The following is an 18163-nucleotide window of genomic DNA, read 5'->3' as shown; positions in this document are numbered from 1 at the left end:
CCTGTAAGCCCAGCTACTCGGGAGGCTGAGACAGGAGAATCACTTGAATCACCCCCCCCACCAAAAAAAGAAAGAAAAGAGAAAGATATGATTCTTTAACAGGAAATTGGGCATGCAGACCTTCCAATGGCACTGCAACAAAGGCTTGTTCAAGGGGCACAGAGAAGAGGTAACTGAAGACTCCAAGAGGAGCAATGTTTGAGTGATGCCATAGGAATGTTCAGGAGGAGAGCAAATTAGTAAGGCAGACAAAGGGGTGCTGTTTTGAGTGCATTCCAAGTAGACTAGAATGAACCCAGACCCAGAAGATGCATTCAGGGAGCTGTGTAACCTGACACAAAGGCTGGTCAAGGATGAGAGCAGAACTGGTGACCCCTCAGAATGTTCCTAAGATACATTCATGGCCACAGCAGCTTCCTGGACCTCAACACACTCTATAACATGTATTCTAAGTAGGTGCAAATTTTCTGTAAGCCTCTTTCCATAATATCAATAGGAGTGAGGATAATGCTGGATGCATAAAACCTCAGGTAAATTGGTCCTAGATTTCTTTTTGTTGTTGTTGTTGTTTTGCGCATGAAAGCTCACAAGAAGGAAATGTTGCCACTCCAGTTTCCTATCTGAAAGATGTGGTTTGGATCTCCAAGTGGACACGTAGTATTAATAGCTTTCAACTTAATGGGTTTCCATTTTATGCATCTGGCACTGTTTGAGACCATAAACACACGGTATACTATGAAATCATCACAGCAACTACAAGGAAAAGAAATTACTAAACCTTTATAGAAAAGAACACTGAAGCTCAGAGAGCTTAACTGGCACGTCCAAGGTCATGCAGGTGCTGAGTGACTGTAGTGGCATTCAAACTTCATCCTGCTCAATCCTAAGATTTTTTTATTACTCTGGGGATGGCATTGTCAAATTTAGTAGTCACGGGACTACCATAGGTGGCTACTTACGCATCAAGTTCAATTAATTTGAATTCAGTAAACTTAAGAACTCAGTTACAAGTTGCACTAGCCACATTTGAAGTGTTCAATGGCAACATGTGGCTAGTGGCTACCATATTGGATAGTGCAGATACAGCATATTTTCATCAGCAGAGAAAGTTCTATGGAAGAGCACTGCTTTAGAGAACAAGCTATACCCTCCCTACATGTCTTATGCCATCAAGAGATCATGCCTCATTTAGTTGTGACTGCAACATCATACTTAAGATGCTCCAGAGACCCACAAACCTACCCTCGTAAGGTTACCACCCAGGAATAACCCATTTGGAAGGCAATTAGGCGATATGAATCATGAAAGGTGCAATTAATCAAAGCAAAAGGCAGAGAAAGAAACCACAGAATGTGGCGGCTGCTCCAAATGGGGAAACCTCCTTGAGAAAAGAGCAGGTAAGCACACATGAGCATCTGCTCATCCACACCTTGTGCCTTTCCCTGGCCCCAGGACCTCAAAGCTGTGTTTCATGCTATTGCTCTATGACCTTCTGTGTCTCTGGAGCTTTCCTTATAGAATGCTTTATGGATATTAACTCATTTAGTCCAGCATAGGTTCATGCATACCATGTGCCAGGCACACTGCTAGACACTGTGAAGAAAATCCATTCAGGATTTCGTCTTAGCACCTTGGTCATGAGAGCTAGGTTAAAGGCCAACTCTGCATCTTGCTTAGGTCTGGCACAAGCCCTTTATGGCTCTGAATCTCAGTTCTGAATCATCTGGAAAATAAAAATTCAGAAAAAAAATGTGATCATCAAATGAAATGATACATGTGAAAAATCTCCCTGCAAGCTGAAAAGTGCGCTCTGGTCACTGTTTTCATCGAATGTCGAGGTTACTCCTATGGGATCAGTAAGCTTCAGATAGCCAGCTCAGGGAAGAAGTGACATTCAAGTTCTCATTTTACATATAAGAATATGTGAATACAGGCTAAAATGGCTTTTGTGAATGGACACAGGAAGCCAGAGAAACAGAGAGGGACTGAAATTTCCCAGTTATACATCTCTCTTCTTTCCATTCTGATTATCATTCCTTTGTTGGCCAAGCTATGAATTCCTCTCTGCTTTCAGGACCCACAGGCTCTAAATGGGCTTTCATTATCTGAGGTCAGTAAAAAAGGCCCTGGAAACCATCCACTGAACACTTAATGTGGGCCAGATAATTGACATCCATGCTGGTGTTTAATCCCTATATGGAGACTATAGAAGGGGACACACCGTCAGAGAAGTTCAGCTTACTGCCCAAAGACACATCACTGGCAGTTGGCAGGGGAGGTGACCAAACCCATGTTTTTCTGACTTTGAAGCTTTTCACAGCTCTCTGTCCCCTGAGGCAGCAGCAATTTGTAGCTGCCAGGGGGTACAAAGAGGGTGGGGAGAAACGATGCTTCAACTGTCAGGACCAGGGCAGGGTAATACTGGAGCTGCTTTCCCTGGTACTGATTAAAATGTCCAACAGGACTCACCGCCATTGGAGGGGGATGTTTTGTTAAAGCCCCTTTGTCCCTCCACCTGTCTAAGAGAGGACAGTTATTGTTAGGGCAAAGCTTCCCGGAGAAAGGAGGTAGAGGTGGTCACTGGGGAGTCTTCCAAGAACATTGAGAAGCCCCATCCAGGCCCAAGTTTTGGGTTTCCTCCTCCCTGTTGGAATCTGCATGCTTATTTTTTTACTTAACCAAACTTTTAGGTGAAACAAGTTCTGGAGGAATTTTCTGATTAAATGAAGATGCTATATTCCCAAATTATTTTAGGCAAACTCTACTTCTATTTCCTGCTTAGAAAAAAATTAAAATCCCATGTTAACCTTTTAGAAAGATCAAAGTAAGTTTTGTTCCTGCATATTTATTCCAACTCCCTCCTTCTCCTCTACCTCCTGTTCTCCTTCCTTCCTCTCCTTCTCCTTGAGAATGTACATCTCAGGTTTAGGATGAAGGCAGTAAACTTAACGGGAGAATAGGGGATAGTATTTATAAAAGTTACTGGTAAAGCCCTCAACTTCAGCACGTGTTCACTTTGCTTATTGATCAGCATGTCTATACTAGCATTGTTCAGCACGCCCATTCTAACATTGGTCAGAAGGTTTATTCTAGCATTGGTCACACACTCATGCTAGCAATTGATCAGCACGCCCATACTACCATTGATTAGCACGTTCATATTAGCATTGATCAGCATGCTTAGTTCTATGATAGCTTTGCTCTTCCAGAGATTACTCATGACTTTGCATTCTGGCATTCGTTCAGCTCATAGTGCCACTTCTCTGTGTGCAGCTGCATCCCCAGCCTCCACAACCCAATGCCTAATAGATGTTCAACAATTATTCGTTGATTTTGCTTTGTATGTCCTTCAAACACTTAATACAACCTGACCTTATTTCATTTTCTTTATCCCTAGAATGTAAGCTGCAAGAGGACAGAGACTTTCTTTAGCTCACTGCTATGTCCCCTGCACTAGGTGGAGGCACTACATCAATAGTCATTGGATAAGCAAAGTGCAGAAGAGCCACAGTTAGCCCTGCGGAAGTAGCTGACCATCTCAAATCCTAAATTTAGGGTGAGAAAAGAAATGAAAGGCAGCACTTGGCTTCTGCAAGGCAAACAAATTAGGGGCTTGTGAATCCGAGCTTTGTAAACAAAGCTGTCAAATAGGAGTACTCTGGTTAGTAAATATTTCATATACAGCTTATGAAAATAATATCTAACATTATTTGCCAACTACTTGAGATGAATTTTATATGCATTATCACCTTTAATCCTTCCCAGCTGCCGTAGGTGATAGGTGTCATTATCCTCTCAAAAATTACATATAAGATGAGAAAACCAAGGTATATAGGAGTTAGGGAAAATGTCAAAATTATGTGGCTGACAGGGTGGTCTTTATTGCCCACCCTGAACAACTGTCTTCCTCAGAATGAACATCAGCCATTTGCAGTTGTGTTGATACCATTAACCAGTCAGGGCTTAATATGCATAATTAAGTGACTTAAGCTAAAGGATAAAAAAAAATCAGCTTCTTTTCTCTCTGTCTTTGTGTTCTAATAACCATCGCTATGTTTCTCCTGAACTAATTCTTTTATTTCCATAATTGATTCTTCTTTTCTCTTTGCTTTCCTGGCTAAGTGCTTTAAAATACATTTTACCTCCTGTGCTTATTCGCTTGCCTACTATGCTAAAGCTCTCTTGACAGGGGCCTCAATTTCACCTCTTTGTTCTTTCAAGTCTCTGTATTGTGGGATTTTTTTTTTCTGTAATGCTGCACCTGAGCTCCTAGAGGGCAGGGACATTGTCTTTTCTGTTTCCTGTTCCCTCCCCAGCATCTAGACCAATTCCGGGCACACAGAAGAGATAGCATAAATATCAGTGAATGAATAACTATGAGTGCTTTAACCATAGGTAGAGTAACAGCTCTTAGAAAATTATGGGGGTGAGTGGTGAAATCTACATGCCCTGAACAGGAGGTCCTGGGAAGGTGAAAAATGGGATGTATTTTGTGGGGAACCCCCGGAGGTATATATTATATGATATTGTTTGAATATTTGTCCCTACCCAAATCTCATGTTAAACTGTAATCCCCAGTGTTAGAGGTGGGGCCCACTGGGAGGTGTTTGGATAATGAGGGCAGATCCCTCATGAGTGGCTTGGGCCATCCCCTTGGTGATGAGTAAGTCCTCACTCTGAGTTCACACAAGATTCTGGTCATTTATAAGTGTGTAGCACCTTCCCCCCACCCCCCTTCCATTTGCTCTCTTTTCTTGCTCCTGCTTTTGCCATGTAAAGCTTCTGCTCCCCCTTTACCTTCCACCATAATTGGAAGCTTCCTGAATCATGAGCTAATTAAACCTCTTATAAATTACCCAGGCTCAGGTATTTCTCTATAGCATTGCAAGAACGGCCTAATACATTATAATTATAGAAGGAAGCAAGATTGGGAAGAAACTAGAAAGACAATATTGCAATGTTGGATGAGTCTGGCTTGAAGCCAAATATGGTCTGCTTTCAGGAAGCTAAAAGAATCTAAAGTTCTTTGACCTGAACTAATCCCCATCTTCATTTTAATAAGAATTATATTTGTTGAGCAGGGTCCTGGTACTGGTGCCCAGGCGACCAGATAGATCCAACACAATTGGAAATCTTCACTTAAATCTTTAAAAATCCAATTGATTTCAAAAAAGTCTACCTAAGTCAGATTTGATCTTTGCCTTGAGCAAAATGAAAGCCGTGAACCCCTTGCAAAGCACTCATGAAGCTTTAGACCTCTGGGACTTCGGCTAGTGAGAGTCAGGGCACTCAGATTCAATCCCTGATAGATAGTGATTTGTCTGTTTGACTGCTCTCAGATCAGAGCTAATGACCCTGAATAATTTCCCATTCCTATTTGAGAAATGACAGATCACCAGTTGTATTAGTCTCCCAGAGCTGCTGTAACAAATTACCACAAACTGCATGGTTTAAAATGGAAATATGTTGAATCACAGTTTTGGAGATCAAAATTCCAGAAATCAAAATATTAGCAGAACCATGATCCCTAGAGGCTCTAGGGGAAGATCCTTTCTTGCCTCTTTCAGGCATCTGGTGCAGCAATGCTTGGAACCCCTGGGCTTGTAGCTCCATGCCCCCAGTTTTTGCCTCGGTCATCACATGGCCTTCTTCCCTTTTTTTCCATCTCTCTCTCCTTATAAGAACACAGATCATTGGATTTAGAGCCCATCCTAATCCACTATCATGTCATTTAAACTTAATTACATCCACAAAGACCTATTTCCAAAGAAGGTCTCATTCACAGGTATGGGGTTTAGGACTGTGACATATCTGTTGGGGTGGGCACAGTTCAACCCATACCACCAGTCAAACCAGCTTTTTTTTTGAGATAAAGTCTTGCTCTATCACCAGGCTGTAGTGCAGTGGCGCAATCTCAGCTCACTGAAACCTCCACCTCCTGAGTTCAAGTGATTCTCCTGCCTCAGCCTCCTGCATAGCTGGGACTACAATCATGTGCCACCACGCCTAGCTATTTTTTGTATTTTTTGTAGAGACGGGGTTTTACCATGTTGGCCAGGATGGTCTCCATCTCTTGACCTCATGATCCACTCACCTCTGCTTCCCAAAGTGCTGGGATTACAGATGTGATCCATGGTGCCTGGCCATCAAACCAGTTTTATCAAGTTTCTTTGTTTTGAGTGTGAACTCTGAACTGGGGGATTGATTTACCAAGACTCTTTGACCAAAAGCAATTAGAGAAACCTTGGATTACTGATCTGCTGCACTGCTGATGGGCAAGGGATCACATTTAACTCACATACCTTTCCTGGACTGCCGAGCATCTCAGGGTTTCTGCATTTAACTGAATTTTTTAACACCTCTTTGGGGCAGGTAATGGTGGCTCTTCTTTTCACCCTCTGGCAGGTCTTTAGAGAACATTACCCTTGCCCACTTATCTCACATTGGAGTAAGTCAAGGCACCCAGAGGTTAATAAACACCCAGGACCCCTTTAGAACTGCCAGTGGCTGGGGTCAGTCTGGGTTGCAATGACCTACTTACTTTTTTGCTGTGAGAATCACCTTTTCTTCCCCACCAGACTATGTGTCATGCATGGGCAGTCACTTTCTTTTATATAAAAAACAAGAAAAATAGTGTGAGGTTACTTTTTTCCCACTACTTCACATGGCTTTTAGACTGAGCAGTCCTGCTGTCATTTTTTTTATATCTCCTTGCACATACTTGGAACATAGAATTATCATTATCTCTTTGCACGTTGTTCTTCTCTGGAAGACTGTGAGTGCCCCAGAGAGAAGGTGCACTTTCCTAAAATTGTCTTAGATTCCATGGTAAAAGGTACCCCTTGGCTATACCTTGGAATTGTATCTGAATGGCTTGGCTTTAAAATGCATTTTAAAGGAACATTTTATTTTTAATTGTGTTTTACGTTTTGAGGTACATGTGAAGAACATGCAGGATTGTTGCATAGGTATATATATGGCAATGTGATTTTTCTCTCCTCTCATCTAAGTCTTGAAATGTATTTTGAAACTCTCTTTTCCCACCAGGCACTCTCTTTCACAGTGCTTGCTTATCTAATTATGTGCTTGCTTAGAAATTCCAGGGGCTAATCTTAAAATAAACCACACAGGAAAAGCCAGCTGTGGAATTCTCCCTATCTAGAGATTACCTCAAGGTGATTAATCTAATATTACGACTCAATCATGGTCAAGATGGCACCAGGCCTCTCTCATGTGGACAATAATGCAAAATGGCCATTGGAACAAGACACACAGACCCTGCACCACACCTGCATGCTTTCCACGTAAAGTTTCCCTTCTTGAATCCACTCCCTTGCCTCAAATATTGAGATGGTTTTCTGGGGGCTTGTGTTCAATCAGCTCCCAAGTGCTGGTGTTTGAATAAAGCTGCTTTTCTTTCACTGCATCTCACATTTTGGGTTTTGAGTAGTGAGCAGCTGAACTTGACCTTGCATACAGAATCAACTGAGGAACTTTAAAAAATACCAATGCCTGGCTTTTATCCCCGAAGATTATAATTTAGTTGGCCTGGGATGTGGATGAGAATGAGCAAATTTTAAAAGCTCCCACATTTTCTTTATCCAGTCTATCATTGATGGGCATTTGAGTTGGTTCCAAGTCTTTGCTATTGTAAACAGTGCTGCAATAAACATACGTGTTCATGTGTCTTTATAATAGAATGGCTTATAATCCTATGGATTATAAATCCTAATGATTATAAATTCCAAATGGTAATGGGATTGCTGGGTCAAATGGTGTTTCTATTTCTAGATCCTTGAGGAATCGCCACACTGTCTTCCACAATGATTGAACTAATTTACACTCCCACCAACAGGGTAAAAGTGTTCCTATTTCTCTACATCCTCTCCTGCATCTGTCTCCTGGACAGATGTCTCCGATTTTTTAATGATCACCATTCTAACTGGCATGAGATGGTATCTCAATGTGGTTTTGATTTGCATTTCTCTAATGACCAGTGATGATGAGCTTTTTAAAAAGCCTGCACATTCTGCACGTGTACCCCAGAACTTAAAGTATAATAATAATATAAAAAACTGGGCATGAAAAAACAAGAAAATATAATATTGGCTGATATAATGTTGGCTAGTTTGTCCTTTCCTTGCCCCCTTTTGTTTATGAGGTTAATAAAACATATATGTATTCCGTATAATGAAAATATTAATAAATAAGAGCTCCCAAATAACTCTGGTTGTTTTTCTCTCAATTTTTTATTGAACATAATAATTGCATATACTTACGGAATACTTGTGATATTTTGATACCTGTATGCAATGTGTTATGATCAAGATAGGAATGCCATCACCCCAAACATTTATCATTTATTCATGCTGGGAACATTTCAAATCTTCTAGCTATTTTGAAATATACAGTAAATTATTTACTATAGTCATCCTGCTGTACCATCAAACATCAGAACTTATGTCTTGTATCTAACTGTATTTTTGTACCCATTAACCAATTTCTCTTCATCCCTCCTTTCTTGTATCCTTCCTAGCCTTTGGTAACCGTATTCCGCTCTCTACCTCCATGAGATCAACCTTTTTAGCTCCCATGTATAACTGAGAATATATGCTTTGTCTTTCTGGGCCTGGTTTATTTCACTTAATATAATGACTTCTCGTTTCATTCATATTACTGCAAATGACAGGGTTTCATTCTTTTAATAGCTGAATCATATTCCATTCCATACATGTGTTATATTTTCTTCATCCATGCATCCATTGATGGACACTTAGGCTGACTCCATATCTTGGTTACTGTAATAAACGTGGGAGTGTGGATATCTGTTTGGCATACTGATTTTCTTTCTTTTGGATATTTACCCAGCAATGAGATTCCTAGATCTATTTCTAATTTTTTGAGAAATCTCCACACTGTTTTCCAAGAGGGCTGCACTAATTTACATTTCTACCAACAGTGCACTCCATTACCCAGGCAACTTTGACATTCACTCAGCCAAGGTTGAGAACCCTGCCCTAGCATCTAACATCAAGGTTTTGTAGTGGTGGTGACAGCAGCAGCTAATACTTATTGATCCTTTATAATGTGGCTCAATTTGTATGCATTGTTTCATTCAGTTATGCAACCATTCTAAAAGGCATCAACTATTGTTACCCTGATTTGGCACTGGAGGAAAATAAAATCTAAAGAAGTTGAGTAATTTACCCAAAGTTACCTAGCTAGGAAATGACATAGCCTGGCTGTCAGCTTTCTTGAAATCTGGACCCTTTCCCAATACCGTTACGCAATGTTGCATTCACCATGCTCTCTGCCTCCCTCTATTGGCGGATAGGAGATGTTCCATAAGCCCTTCTTGAATAAATAAATGGAACTGTCAAAATCTACAGGTCACTCGAATTCCCTTAGGCATCTCTTTAGCTACCATAATAAGCTGGACACCACTGCCTCTTGTCCCATCTCACACTTCCTGCCCAGAGCTGTTCAGATATGGTTGGAATCCTCAGGACTGATGTCCAATGAACAAGTGTACTCCCAGCCCAGGAATCCCCACCTGGATTGTGCTCCCAGAACACCACCTCTGTCCTTGGGTGCCCAGTGGTCTGTAAGGAAGTGATACCTGACTGGGGCACCAGAGGAGAGAATGCCTTGAGCTCATTTATGTGACGTTGTTAATGAGTACAACTCAAACTTTAATATGTTAACCTGGGGATTTTGCTTAATTGGATATTCTGATTCAGCAGGCCTGGAGTAGCACCTGAGGTTTTGCACCACCAGGTGAAGCTGATGCTGCTAGTCTGCAGACCTCATTTTCAGGAGCAAGATAATGAAAGTTGCAAGGCAGTACAGCTTGTCAGCTTATTTGAGCATATCAGTTCTTTCTACTAAAGTTCTTTCTACTAGACCTCCTTTCTACTAGTTCTTTCTACTAGACCTCCTTTCTACTAGTTCTTTCTACTAGACCTCCTTTCTACTAGTTCTTTCTACTAGACCTCCTTTCTGCTAGTTCTTTCTACTAGACCTCCTTTCTGCTAGTTCTTTCTACTAGACCTCCTTTCTGCTAGTTCTTTCTACTAGACCTCCTTTCTGCTAGTTCTTTCTACTAGACCTCCTTTCTGCTAGTTCTTTCTACTAGACCTCCTTTCTGCTAGTTCTTTCTACTAGACCTCCTTTCTGCTAGTTCTTTCTACTAGACCTCCTTTCTACTAGTTCTTTCTACTAGACCTCCTTTCTACTAGTTCTTTCTACTAGACCTCCTTTCTACTAGTTCTTTCTACTAGACCTCCTTTCTACCTGTGATTAAGGCATCTCTGGACACTGGCATATCACTCCACGTGAAGAGGCAGGACTGAATTCCATCTTAAGCTCAGCCTTGATTGTTGCTGCACACATATGTAAAACAAAATATAAACACCCCCTCCTCAATACCACTTATTATTAACCTCTCTCTGCAAGGTCTAGCACCGCAGCTGATACATGATAGGTGTTCAGTAAATATGCAAGGAATTTAATTCAAGTAAGAACTGTGAGTTTTTACTGCATTTGACATCAGCTCAAGACACGAACTGCCTTGGGTAACTCTCAGATAAAATAGTATTTCTGAGTTCACTGAAAGATGGGCAATTCTATGAACTCTGAGAAAGTTGTTCTTTCTAATGTCATTGAGATACAGGAATTTTGACTGATTGTTGATTAGACACAAAAAAATAGCATAAATTAGTATTGTTAGTGATTATATGTGCCTTTATGCCATATAAGTTAATTGTATATTCTATGTATTAGTTATGCATATAATTAATTAATCTTATAAATATTGAATAATTAACATGCACTGGGTAATATTTCAGGTGTTATAGATATAGTGATAACAAGACAGCTCAGTTCTCTGTCTTCATGGAGCTTACATTTTAGTAGAACACAGATAATATGAGGAAGATACATGAATAAAGAAGATGTGGCCACGCGCGGTGGCTTACTCTTATAATCCCTGCACTTTGGGAGGTTGAGGTGGGCAGATCACTTGAGGCCAGGAGTTTGAGACCAGTCTGGTTAACATGGCAAAGCCCCATCTCTACTAAAAATACAAAAAGAAAAAATTAGCCAGGCTTGGTGGCAGGCGCCTGTAATCCCAGCTACTCAGGAGGCTGAAGCAGGAGAATTGCTTGAACCCAGGAGGCGGAGGTTGCAGTGATTGGGGATCAGGCCATTGCACTCCAGCCTGGGCAACAAGAGTGAAACTCCATCAAAAAAAAAAAGATGCTTTTAGAAGGTTATAAAGATTTGAAGATAATAACGATAATAAAACAAGGATATTGAATGGAAGTTTTCTTTAGTTATCAGAGAAGGTAAAATTTGAGCCAAGATCAGAATGAAAAGAAAGAACCAGCCATGGGGAACATGGGGAATATCCTAAAAAGAAGACATGATTAATAAGATTAATCATTAGAAGCCATAGATGGAAATGTGCTCAGTGAGTTATGGAATAGAAAGAAAGCCAGTGTAGTTACAGCATGTTTAGAGAGGAATGTATGGCTTTGCAGGTCATGCTAAGACATTTGAGCTTATATTATATGTAATGTGCATCTGTTAAAAGATGGTAAGCATGAGGTAGCATGATCTGAGTTATATTTTTAGAAATTATTCTCTCTGCTGTGTCAAGAATGGATCATTGAGCAACCACACTAGAAGCAAAAAGACCAATTAGAAGTCTCTTAAGATCATCCAAGTGAGAGATGATGGCAGGTTGGACTAGGATAACACCAACATTTATGGAGAAAAGTGCACAGATGTAATAGTTGAGGGAAAAGGAACCAAGCCCCCTTTAGAAAATGGATAAAAGGAATACAGGTTTGAAGAAAATAAAGATATTAAGAGTGGATTTGGGAGATTTTCATAATAGCAACTGAGTGGATGGAGGTGCCATTCTGACCTGGAGAGGACAAAACTGAAGTGGGGGATAGTTATAGAGCATGGTAGATTGGAGATGCCTTCTAGACATCCTATTGATGAAGTTGGGTAGGCAGGCAGAGATACGATTCTGCAGGTCAGGGGACCGGTGAGTGCAGAGACATAGATTTGGGTGTCTTCAGTGAGTAGATGATATTTGAAATCACACATATAAATAGGACCGACTTGGGACAATGTTCAGAGATAAGAAAGTCCTGGACTGTGCTCTGGGCACCTCCACCTCAGAGAAACCAAAGGGAGAGGGCAGAGGTGGCAAAGAGGAAGCCAGATAGTTGGAGGAGAACAGTCAACAAACTCAGCATCTCAGAACCAAGAGAAGTGTGCTGAGACGCAGGGAGGGATTAATCAGAGATGATGCCTCTCTGGGAGTGAGTAAAAAAAGCCACGTAAAGTCATCCATTAAATTTGCTGCTGAAATCCTCCTGTATGTCACACATTTTTAAATTTTAGTTTAATTTAGTTTTTTAACTGACAAGTAATAAATGCACATATTCAAGAAGTACGTGATGATGTTTTGATACATATAATGTATAGTGATCAGATCAAGGTAATTAGCATTTCTATCAATTCCCAACATTTATCATTTATTTATATTGGGAATACTCAATACCCTCCTTCTAGTTATTTGAAACAATGTATTATTGTCAACTGTGGTTATCCTACAGTGCTATAGAACACTAGAACTTATTCTTCCTATTTAGCTATAATTTTGTATCCTTTAGCAAATCTCTTCTCTTCCCTCCCTCCCTTCCACCAACCCTTCTTAGCCTCTAGTATCCTCTATTTCACGTGCATATTTAGTTAACACTTCTCACAACATTCCTGCAGGTCACACTGTATTATCGTGAATTTACAGATAGGAAATGGGGTTCAGAGAAATGAAGCAACTTGTCCAAGTTTACAGCTCAGAAGTGAGGGTGCTGGGCTTCATCTCAAGGATGGATCTTCTTCCTGCTACAAATCCCACAGAAGGAGCATAAACCCCTTGAGGAAAGAGACCCTCTCTCCCAGTTGATTGCATATAGAAAGCCCCAATATTGCCACTGTCAAAAAGTATGGGAGTTAAAGGCAGATGGCTGAGTTTGGACTCAATGTTTTTTTCTTTTATCCTCACGGTGGAAATGAGGATAATCACTTCTAAGACTTATTTTGAAGAATAAATGAGAAAGTCCATGCCAAAATGCCTTCACAGTGCTAGACAATAAGGAGTATTCAATAAACGCTTGTTTCCTTTTTAAATTCTTTCTCTCATCTTTTTATTCCCCAAAAGTATTTCAACAGGTACTACAAATAGAAACTATCCTTCAGTTTCTTATGAAGCTGTGGTTATGAAACATGATCTGAAGTATTATCTAAAATAGAATTTTATAAAACTCAGCGTGCTGAACAATTACATAAAAAGTCAACTTATTTTGTCTTAACCAGAAATAGGGAGGTCAGGATTTTAATTTCAAGTCTAATCTCAACCTCAGCATTCACTAGCTATGTCACCTTGGGGGAAATCTCTCATGTCAACCCCTGGCTTCCAGAAATGTAGTGGTCCTATGGATAGAAAAGTTGAATATCTGTGCTATAAAAAGCTATGGGTATCTGTTTTCAGGAATCTTGCTACTAAGATTCATGGAAACTTACCTCTAACGTGTTTATGTATAACAGAGAATAATACTGGCCAATATAACAAAGTCTGTTGATGGCCTCAGGTATAGCTAGATCTGGGTGCTGAAATGCTATCAGTAGGAATTATTCACTTTCCATCTTTTGCTTTGGTATCTTCAACTCTGGCTTCACTCACTACCAGCTTCCTAGATGATGATAAAGAGGTAACTGGAATTAGGTTTACTTTCTTGTAGCTTAACAGCCCAGGGGCAGCTCCAGGTTTCACCACAATTAAGTTGGCTCACGATACATTCAAGCCACGGCACATCATTGATTGGGAATCCTCCACACCCCTTCAGCTTTCTCCCAGCAACAGACTGTTCCCCCTCTTTCCTCTGCACCCCCACAGGCTCACAGGCTACAAGGCAATCAATTCTGACACTACCTCTGTATTACCAGCCTCCTCTGCTTCCGATCTCTGTGCTTCTTTGTCTTCTCATTGGTGAAAAGAAAAGAATAATAGCGATAATAAAATCAATTTCACAGGATTGCTGCAAAGATTAAATAGAATGCCCATGGAAATGCCTGATAGATAACAGAAGTTCTGGTGATTATAGGCCTCTTTCCTTTGTTTCTTGTACATTACTTCCTCACATGTACAACAAAAGCATAGAACATCGTGATTAAGGTCTCAAACTTTCAATGCAGGATTGGAGTTCTGTTTTTTCCCTTTGTAGCTCAGTGTCTCTGAGTAATTTGGCCAATCTTTCTTTTTGTTTTTTTTTAATTTTTTTTTTTTTTTTACATTCAGGGCCAGGTGCTTATAATCCCAGCTCATGCTTATAATCCCAGCACTTTGGGAGGCTGAGCAGGAGGATTGCTTGAGCCCAGGGATTCAAGACCAGCCAGGGAAACATAGCAATACCCTGTCTCTATAAAAACAAAGAAACAAAACAAAAAACTAAAAATTAGCCAGGCGTGGTTGTATGCTACTGTAGTCCCAGCTGCTTTGGAGGCTGAGATGTGAAATGGGAGACTTGCTTGAGCCTTGGAGGTTGAGGCTGCAGTGAGCTGTGATTGCACACACCATTGCACTCAGCCTGGATGACTGAATAAGATCCCGTCTCAAAATAAATTTAAAAATAAATACAGCCAGGCATAGTGGCTCATGCCTGTAATCTCAGGACTTTGGGGGGCCGAGGCAGATGGATCACCTGAGGTCAGAAGTTCAAGACCATCCTGGCCAACATGGCAAAACCCCATCTCTACTACAAACACAAAAATTAGCTGGGCATGGTGGTGAGCACCTGTAGTCCCAGCTCCTTGGGAGGCTGAGGCAGAAGAATCATTGTTTGAACCTGGGGGGCAGAGGTTGCAGTGAGCCAAGATGGTGCCATTGCACTGCAGCATGGGTGACAAGAGCAAAACTCCGTCTCAAAAATAAATAAATAAAACTCAAGATTCAGGGGTACATGTGCAGGTTTTTTACCTGGACATATTGCGTGATGCTGAGGTTTGGGGTATGGATGATCATGTCACCCAAGTATTGAGCATTGTATCCAACAGTTCATATTGCAACACTCACTTCTCTTCTTCCCTCTCTGTTCCAGTAGCCCCCAGTGTCTATGTTACCATCTTTACATCCATGAGTACCCAGTGTATGGCTCCCACTTATACGTGAGACAGTGCAATAGTTGGCTTTCTGTTCCTGCGTTAATTCACTTAGAATAATGTTGACCAATCTCTCTAAGCCTGCTTTGTCGTCTGTAAGATGAGGATAATGTCAGCACCGTCCCTTAAATTTGTACAACAGGTAGATAATAGAATATATACTCAATTTAGCCAAATGCCAAGGCTTATTATAAACACTCCACATATCAACAAACATTTATTCTTAATCTTCCTGGAAGGGATGGAGAAAGGGCTTACTCTGTTCTATTATATGAAAAATGTTTCTAAAAGGCAAATAAACAATCATCATCTAGAATGTACTTTCAGTCTTATGGTGGGTAATTGTGAATTGCTTCTGATATTTCATGTCTATATGGATTGAAATGAGATAACCAGATGGAAATTCTAAAATCCATACAGCAACAGAGGCCCTTGGGTCATTTAGCACCTTAAAATATATCACATATGTACAAATGATGTTTTCTGGTCCGTGAAAGATTGCACAAGATCTTAGGTTCACATTTTATAACTGATATGTGACAGACATTTGACATTATAATTCCTACAAGGAAGATTTATGGAAGTTTTGAGTCTTAATATTTAATACTTTGAAAGAAAAGTAGAACATAAAATTTAATACATGTTGTTGTCAAATAGTCATTATCGCTGGGATAATGTGAGAAGTCCTATGTTAGAATTTCAAATACCTATTTTGCTAATGTGCAAAAAGCCTTAATAAAAAACATTTGCCTACATTCTATACACGTCAAAGAGTCTTTACATTCTTGGTTTATCTAATTTTTATGACAATCTTGTGGAATAAAAATTATTATCCCCATTTTAGGGTTGAGAATATTGAGTCACCAACAGATTAAATAGCTTAGTTCCATCATACCCTGCAAAGTATTGGAAACTGAATCAGAATCCCAATATTAACCTCCCTTCATCTTAAAATTTAGAGCCACATATGTGTCATAAAACTAAAAATAAGCTTTTTCTCTCCTTTTTTCTTTTTCAGCTTCTGCTATCTTTGAATTTTAGAAAATTGCATAAGTAATGCATAAAACGAACCTCATGCTGAATAAATAGCATCTGAGAAGCAGAAAAATTTGACCAACTCATTGTCTGGCCTTATCTCCTTTTTTTTTTTTTCATCTTATTCAGAGTCTTTATCTTATATTTTTTGTCTCTGTCAAAGCGTTCACCACAAGAGAGTTAGTTTAATAAAGCATATGCTTTAAATTTTACTTCTGTATGTCTTTTAGACATTTTTATCAAAGCCCTATACATGGTGAAACGTCAGACAGAACAAAAGGGCTCACAAAGGGCTAGTCCCCTGCATGTCACCAACTCTACATCTTTTTCATTTCCTAGAACACACAACTACAAAAATGACCTTATTTTCTTTCATTCTTTATAGTTAATTCCATATTTCTAAATAATGTAATTATTCTGCTCTTTGTGTATCAATTAATTTTATACGTTATCTATTTATTTCTTTCTATGGAAGATGAGTAATTAATTCGCTTAAACTACCTAGCCTCTCTCCTCCTCTCAGATACATCACATTTATAAACTCCTCTGCTATAATTGTTTCTTACATAGCTTCTTTTCCTGTCCTTTCAACTAGACATAAGATCTGAACTCTATCCTTTGAATGTACCCCTTCCTCTTTCACTTCTTAATTTCTGTCTTCTGTGCTTTTATATTACTGTCAAGACTGAGAGTGTTTATATGGTGGTAAACAATAACCACTTAAATTAAATTCAAGATACTATGGACTTTAAAATCTACCATTTTTATGTGTCACAAAAAAGTAAAAGAAACATAGCCATTTGTAATTGCAAAGTACATAAAAGACACATCTCAATTTTGGAGATGTTAAAAAAATGATAAAACCCTCAGACATCGAAGATAGTGCTATAAAATGGGGTAACTCCTTTGGAAAACAGCTTGGTGATTCCTCAAAATGTGAAATATAGAGATGCCACATGACCCAGCAATTCTGCTAAGTATTTACCCAAGAACAGTGAAAATATATACACAAAAAAGCTTGCACGAGAATGTTCACAGTAGCATTGTTCATAATAGACAAGAGTGGAAGTAAGTTGACCATACATTGCTGGATGAATTGAATAAACTAAATGTGATATATCCATACAATGGAATATAATTCAGTAAATACAACCACTTTATTTTTTACTTTCAATACTGTATTCAATAAATTTCACGAGATATTTAACTCTTCAGCGTACAATAGGTATTGTATTAGGTGATTTTGCCCAATTTTAGACTAATGTAAGTATTCTGAGCACATTTAAGGTAAGCTAGGCTAAGCTATGCTGTTTGGTAGGTTAAGTGTATTAAGTACATTGTCAGTTTACAGTATTTTCAAATTATGATGAGTTAATCATGACTTAACTCCATAATAAGTAAAGGAACGTTTGTGCACTCAAAATTTCTGTAGATAAATTAAAATAGAATTATAAGTGTTCAACTAATCCACAGAAAGGCAATAAAAACAAAACATGGAAATGAAAAGCAGAGAGAACAAGTAAAAAAAAAAAAACTGCACAAGCTTAAACCCAAACATATCAATAGTTACACTAAATGTAAATGGTCTAAATATACCAATTTAAAAACCTATTTTCAGAGTGGGTTAAAAACATGACCCAAATATATCCTACCTACAAGAAACTGATTTAGAACATATCAGTATAGATGGATTGAAATGAAAATTTTTTTCTGGGAATGGTGGCTCATGCCTATAATCCTAATGCCTTGGGAGGCCAAGACAGAAGGATTGCTTTAGGCCAAGAGTTCAAGACCAGACCGGGCAACATAGAGAGACCCCACCTCTGCAAAAATTAAAATTAAAAAATTAGCTAAGCATTGTGGTAAACACCCACAATCCCAACTACTAGGGGGA

The sequence above is a fragment of the Callithrix jacchus genome, chromosome 12, assembly GCF_049354715.1.
Source record: "Callithrix jacchus isolate 240 chromosome 12, calJac240_pri, whole genome shotgun sequence".
Taxonomy (NCBI): domain Eukaryota; kingdom Metazoa; phylum Chordata; class Mammalia; order Primates; family Cebidae; genus Callithrix; species Callithrix jacchus.
Note: the sequence above shows the minus strand (reverse complement) of the source record.